The 7,354-nt window shown below is 37.7% G+C and overlaps 1 protein-coding gene across 1 annotated transcript in view; it reads right to left on the reverse strand.

Annotated features, from left to right (window-relative positions):
• The window catches only part of AGBL4 (ATP/GTP binding protein-like 4), a gene marked incomplete at its 3' end in the record, with an annotated part of 877,516 nt that overhangs the window by 287,263 nt on the left and 582,899 nt on the right, over positions 1 to 7,354 (reverse strand). The window lies entirely within an intron of this gene.

The following is a 7,354-nucleotide window of genomic DNA, read 5'->3' on the forward strand; positions in this document are numbered from 1 at the left end:
AGAATAAATATTGTAAAATGCCAAGCTAAATTCATGTGAGCGATCAAAAGCGTCAATGAGTAGCTTGTACTGTCACTAAAATAAGAGTTAAAGATGCTGTAAATAAAAGCACTTTCTAAAAACCATCTGTATTGCTTTAAATTATGTTTACCAACAGTATTTTCTTACTCATAATCTGTTGCTGCATTTCAAACTCTGCTTAGGTTTAAAGTGAAAATAAACTTGGTAATTCATCTTATACTCTAACCATTATCTATCAGCAGTACAGATCTATTTGCACACACGGCAGATTCTGCTGTTCTGCGAAGCACAGGGCTGGAAAAGGGGATGCTGCAGGATAGGTTGAAAGGGCATTACAGAAAAGTTGCATATGGACCAAATCTGTAACAAAATTACTATACGACCCCTACTTCACTAGTTAATGGTACTAATCCTTTTCCTTTAGATACACAAAGCCAATAAATGGCTATATTAATCTTTGAATCTCATAAAAAATTGAAGTAAAATATTTTCAAGTCTGAAACATTCTAACATATCTCAAAATTAAGTATTTCAAAACATTATTCTGAAAATAAGTTTGAAATATTTTAATATTCCTGAAAAGGCGCGGAGGGGACAGGGAATCAAGAGCATAGTCTCCCCAAATGTGCCCGTGATCATAAAATTCTTGCAGAGCAGACAAGGTCTTAAAAAATTCACAAGCTTGGCTACCTGTTCAAGACATTGACAAGGAGAAATGCATTTAAACTCTGAAGTGTTGTCTTTGTACATTGAAAGCTTATGAATAAGAAAACATTTTGAGTCTTCTTATCCACCTGCAAACTGTGTTTCACAAAGTGTCCCATGAATATTTTTGAAAGTGCCAATGAGGATGGCATTTGTGAGTGCTTAGTTGCATTGACTTTTGCTTTCTCAAATTAGCATCTCTCCACAGGACCTCAAAATGGTTAGCGTTGACAGTGTAGAAAAGGGAAACAAAGGTAAATCACTGTTTAATGAGGAGCAAGGCATTCATTAGAAATGAATTACACAGATGAATGCAATTCATTTTGTTACAGATAGACATGGATCTCTTGTAGGCAAATGGTGATATTACAGCCCAAGGCTATGTAAAGAGAATAGGCACAGAACATGCAGAATAAGACATTAGACAACCTGAAATGAAATGCAGATGGTAGCAATAAATACTAAGACAGATGCAAAAAGAAACAGATAAACAACAAAAACCAGCTAGGCTTATTTTAGATCATTCTCCATTCCCCAGAGCATCACCGATGCTTATCCCAGTAAAACAAAAAGGCAATCCAACTGTTTCAGTTTTGAAAAATAACCCCCTAAGTTTTCATTTATCTGGAAAACACAGGTTCATCAGAAAAGTGAAATAACCCAATTCTACTGTGAGAGAGCAGAGAGGAAAATACAAGAGCCCTTCTTAGAAAAAAAAATACAAGTTTACAGACTAAAGGACAGACTGATGGGTATTCCTGTCTTCTTGGAAGGACAGAAATTTAAGAATAAATAAATCCATATTGAATGAAACAAACAAACAAAAAAACTTTTCCTGTGACTATGTATTTTGGGGTATCCGATAGACTGAGGAATCCTTTGCTAAAGTATGTTCTCACAATTCCTTAGAGGAAGAGCAGCACATGCATACTGCAGAGCCAGCTTCTCTAGACTGCTTTGCCAAATCATCTTCCACAGAACGTGCAGATGAACTCCTTCTACATTTAAAGAATGCAGATCAGTTTCTATGCTCCGAAATAACCCTTGGCCTCACAACAACATGGACACAATCCAATTACTTCATGTAGTTAAAAAATTTGTCTGCTGGCAACTAGCTGAGGTCACCAGTAGCCAGAACCCCATGCAAACTGGAAATGGACACCAGCCATCCTTCCCATGGCCAGGGAAAAGCAAGTCTTGAAACACTCATGGAAAGGGGTCACAGAGGAGTAAGTGCATGTGCAGACTACAGTGGAAGTCAGCAAATACTTTCCAACGAATAAAACAACATTAAAATAAACACAATTTGGAAGAACAGAAATATTTATCTTTTGATTTTGGCTTTTTACTTTTGACTCCATTTATAAAGGTTATGAACACATTTTATGCACTGAACAACAGAAATTAAAGAAAACACTTAGTCTGGGGTCAAATAAAACAATGCAAATTATCTGAATTCTTCATTCTCTCCACTCCCCTCCCAATTTCTCAGTTTGCCTGTGAAATCTATGTTTGCAAAACTTCACTGGTGGACTGAAGGTAAAAGTTTACTTATATACCTCCTTACAAATGCTTAGTTTATACATTATTGGTGTGTAACTATCAACACAGTTCTCCTTCATGTTTGGCAAATCTTTTCATTTGACTTTTTGATTTTACTGCTTATCCTGTAAATGAATCAGTAAGTTGAAGAAAGGAACTCTTTTCTCCCCACACAAAATTTGAAGAAACAATGGTGAAAATGAGTTCATACAAGTTAAAGCTCAGGAATTTTTAATTTAGTCAATGAGCAAATAATTTTATGCTCCTCCGCCTTCCAACCACAATACATATAATATTTTCTTACATGTGTTCTGCTCTTTGTAGGCCTATTTATACCTAACACAATTCATCTAGTGTGTTGGAAATGAAAAGGCCTTTTGTTTTTCTTTTTTTTTTAAAGTGCATTTCTAACCTCTGTTGTCTTCTACATTAGCTGCAGATAGAGCCAGAAAAATCTCATTCTGAATTTGAGGCTAATGCTGGAGTACTGGCTCTTGTTCTGTAAATATTAATGGAATTTGGGAAGGGGTGGGAGGGAGTGAGAGGAGACCGGGGGAGGGGTGGGAGAAACATAAACGTGCATTAGAGCAGTTCTTCTTAGGACTCTGTCTGTTGTGCCAGCTTACAAAAGACAGGTACAAAAGAAGAATCCAGCAAAAAGCAAAACACGCACGATTTTGAGCCCAAAGAAAACCAGGATATGAACCGAATGGCTGGACAAGCTGCAATTCAGTGCCTGAAGCTACAGAACATGCTAAGAGGGAGAAGGGCAGTCCTAGAAATGTTACAGCTCAGAGCCTCATTTTGTAATGACCCGAAGCATTTGTCCGGACTTTGTCCCCAGTCATTTTAATCTTTCTAGAAGTTAAAAATTACACCTTCCCTTAGATGGCCATGATCAGATTGTCATAAAGTTGTGTCCATTGTTTTTCCTATCCATGGCATAAGTGGTTCAGTGATACCGGCTACTGAGAACTAGCACTTAACACACCTAATTAGGTACTTGTAACAAAATACGCAGGGTAGAAGCCCGATACAAGAACGGACAACATTGATGCCCTCTGTCCTTTAAGAAGGGACGTTCTGGAAGACACATGTAAATTAGGAAAAATTGCTTTTGTGCACAGTAGCCAGACAGAGAACATGGTACTCTGTGATTCAATACACAGAATAAAGCATGCTGGAATAACTGCACTCCAGGAAAAGGCCAGACTTGGAGAGATCTTGCCAGTCAACTCCACAAGGTACTGAAGTACGGAGCTCAAGAGCCACTGCACGATAGCATCTCTCGCCATACGGCCATCTACCAAAGTTGTTTAGGTAGTAAGAAGAAACTGAACTGCTGAGACGTTTCAGAGTGGCTGGGAAGACGTGGCCTCAGCAGTACTGAAAGAAAAGCCAAAAAAGCAACCCTACATTAGAGAATCTGTATCAACTAGAAAAGGATAAACTGTTCCTGGAATGTTTTCTTCAGTCAGACCTTCGTTTCAGTGTCAGGATGGGTGGATCCAGGCCAAAAGGTAATACCTTTAAGTCTAGAGCAGCAGGGAACTGAGGCAGACAAAGCAACTTTGACAGGGCAGGAAGTGAGTTGGTTAAATTCAAGTGAAAATACGTTAGTGCTCTAAAATTGCAAACCCTATCGTGGGATGTAGAATAAAGCTATGGAAATCTCAAAGCCTCCTTAAAACATTCCTTACTTTCTAATTTGGAAGTAAGGACTGAACAAACTAATCCCTTCAAAAAATAGTTCAAATGCTAATTTTTTTTCCACCTTCAGAGTAAAAGCTGGAAAAATACAGGAAGAACGCTGTGCACTCCAAAGGGATGAGGGATGGCAGGTCTGGGATCAGTCCAAATAAGGGGCTTGGTAATGCTATAAATCTTACAATAATAAAATGAAAGAACCTTGAGCAAAATTTGTCCTTCCCCTAAGCCTTCAAAAAAATTCCACCTCTTGTGAAAAATGATATACTGACAGATGAAAAAATTTACCATCACCCTTCCCATTTCCAGGCATATACCCAACACATATGGGCAACACCTGTACAAAATTCCTCCCACACTGCTGCACTGAACTGCTTCGCTACTGATTTAGCCAGGTCGTTTCTACAGAGCAGAGAACATCACCTGCCTCAGCAGGTTGTGCATCAGTTGCAGTTCATAAAGTAAAAGACATTGAAGAACCAAAGCAAAAACCCCACAAACAAAGGCATACTTGGTGCTTCAAAGCAAATACACACACCAAGCATGACAGGGCATGGATTCCTAAGTGCCACTTAACACAAATAAACAATAATCAATGTTGCTGTAACCAAGAAAGAAAACAGCATGATAGTACGGAATTAAAAAAAAAAAAAACACACCACAACCAAAAACCCCCACACCTAGTTTATTTGAAACTGGAAAAAAAGAATTAGAAATAACTTTCTTAGCTAATTTAATGCAACCATTAAAGAAAGACTTTAACAGGAAGAACAGAAGAGATTTCAGAAAATGTAACAATCCTGCAGGCTCAGAAGATACTCAGGATACAGAGGAAGAAAAACTCGTCTCATAAAAAACATCTCTCAGCTAGTAGTACACTGAGATTAAGACCACTACCAAAGGAGAAGAAACTCAGAATGGCAGTAATAGACAACATAGGATAACGGACAGCAGTAAAAATGCAAAAGTTATTTGAAGAGGACAGGCACCACCGAACTTGTTGCAGCTAAAAGGAGAGGTTGTGTGCAAAGGAGTGTTCAACTGGGTGCTGGCACAGTCAATTCAGGATTTGGATAGTGTAATTCAGTATATTGGTTTGCATTTTTTTTTGCACACTCGGAGAGCTTTGTTGGAAGGACAGAGAAAAAGAGATTACAGAAATAAACACAGGGCACAGTGAAAACACTACATGAAGTATATTTAGTTGGACAGAAAGGTAGGGCTGGGTGTAAGCAACAAAGCAGACGAAGAAGAATAAAAGACAGCAAGACTTTGGATTGGGAAGGACAGAAAAGATTATTTCCCCTCCCCACTCTAAAAATCAAGAGAAACAGACAAAAATGGTGGGAAAATATGTTGGGCCATCCTAAGCATAAGCTAAAAGAAAGATTTCTGCCCAAGAATGTCAGAAAGGGAAGCTGACAACAAATTTAAGTGAGAAAAGTTAGGAATAAAAAGGTAGAGCTGAGAGTTGCCATCATCTGGGCTAGTATCACCCTCAAAAATTTAAGAACTAAACAGCCCTGCAGCACTTCCCCAGAAAGAGAAGATGACAATAAACACACAAACAAGTGACTAGAAGAAAGTCTTCAGAACAAAGAGTGAGCAAAGAAGTCAGGGAAGAACAACATATCAAGTAGCACTGTGACAGGCAGGGCCAATAAGCACATGAAGGTGAAGACATGCTCTTGGGGAACTGGCCAAAAAGGCTGTTAAATCTTGTGAAGTGAATTTCAATTACGTGTAAAAAATAGGAAACAGAGTGAAAATAATTCTTAATCAAAATGGGAAAAGGCAAGATAGAAAGGTCTTAAACTACCGCTTGACAGGTTTAGAGATGATGGGTAAGAAGGATGATGTGCCAGAAGCCTGAATCAAGACTGGTCACTGATGATGGAGAGAAAGCCACACCTGTTTTGTACAAAGGTTCTAAAGATCGGGAAGAAAGATTAAGGAGCCAAACTCCTACAAAAGCAAAGGACAGATTACATAAACAACTTCTATTCCTACGTTCTGTCTGAAGTCCTACACCAAGACTGGCTCTCCTTCATTAATTTTCAATTCAATAATACAAGTAAATTCACAGAGCATGGACCTGCTGCTGCTCTCACAAAAAACAAATCTACCACACCAGCTACTGAAGGAACAAATGTTGAGGTCTGAATGCACATTTTTTCCTCTAGTGGAACAACAGAGATACTCAGTTTAATACTGCTAGGAGTGAGAGTTTTTGATATGGATCCCCATTTGTAGTCAAATTTCTAATGCACATGAAGACATTCAAATATTTTGTAACATTCTCCTTTTGCACGTGCTCATTTATCAGCAGACTGTTCAGATTTACTGAGCATCAGCCCAGATGTAAGTCAGACCTGTGCTGCAAGAAAAACTTAAATATATCTTCTTTCTTATTTTCCATTATTAATATGAAATCTATCTCTTAACTCAAAAGTTAATACAAAGTCTCTTCAAAAATAACTAAAGAAAAGCAACATGGCTCAAAACTAAAACTCTGCTAGAAATAATTATTATTCTTTTATTCTTTGTCAGCAAAACTCTCCCTTCCATTTAACTTTTAGTGGTATTAGAAGAGTGTTTGTCTGCAGTAGAAACTAATGGAGCTGGAAGATCAGTAAAGACAAGACAGTATGCCGAGAAACAGGAAATCATGCTCTTTACAAGACTGAGGACAGTTTTAATCCTGGATCAAGTATTTACTTAAATACTGACCTTGAATAACTCAACCTTTCCATCTTACTGCCCCATCTACCCCACTGAAGTGTTGTGAAGATGTTAATATTTGTACAATACTCTGAACACGTCGAACACAAAGGATTATAGCTATTATGGAACAACTCTCTTAATCCTTTCTGAAACAAATACAATAATACAATATTACCATTAAATTCAAAAGAAGAAATACTCAAAACAAGTAGGATGTTAAAATGCTATCTTTTACATCTTTCCTCTGTACCTGCATATGAAACTCAACTATGGGAATTATTTTTCAAAAGTTTGAACATGATAAATATTTTACAAAAAACTATTTATAATAAAAGCTATTTCTTTCTTTAGAAGTTCAAAAGTTCATTTAAACAGATCATCAATCTCAATGACAACTACAATTTGTCAATCTGGCTGCCCTGACCGGTCAGTCTGTATGATACTGTAAAAGTATCATAGGACCAAACCCTGATTATGATTTCATGATCACAAAGGCCACAACGCCATGGAGATATTGCCTACCAGCAATTCAGCAGATAAAGCAGCAGCCTACAGGGAACACTCCAGGAAGCCTCCGCACCTATCTATGCCCAAGGAATGAGCTTGCGATGGAAATAGTGGGTAGATTTATGCATTTTTTAGTTTACATATAAAA

Source organism: Pygoscelis adeliae, unplaced genomic scaffold, assembly GCF_000699105.1.
Source record: "Pygoscelis adeliae isolate BGI_AS28 unplaced genomic scaffold, ASM69910v1 Scaffold82, whole genome shotgun sequence".
In the NCBI taxonomy this organism is placed as follows: Eukaryota; Metazoa; Chordata; class Aves; order Sphenisciformes; family Spheniscidae; genus Pygoscelis; species Pygoscelis adeliae.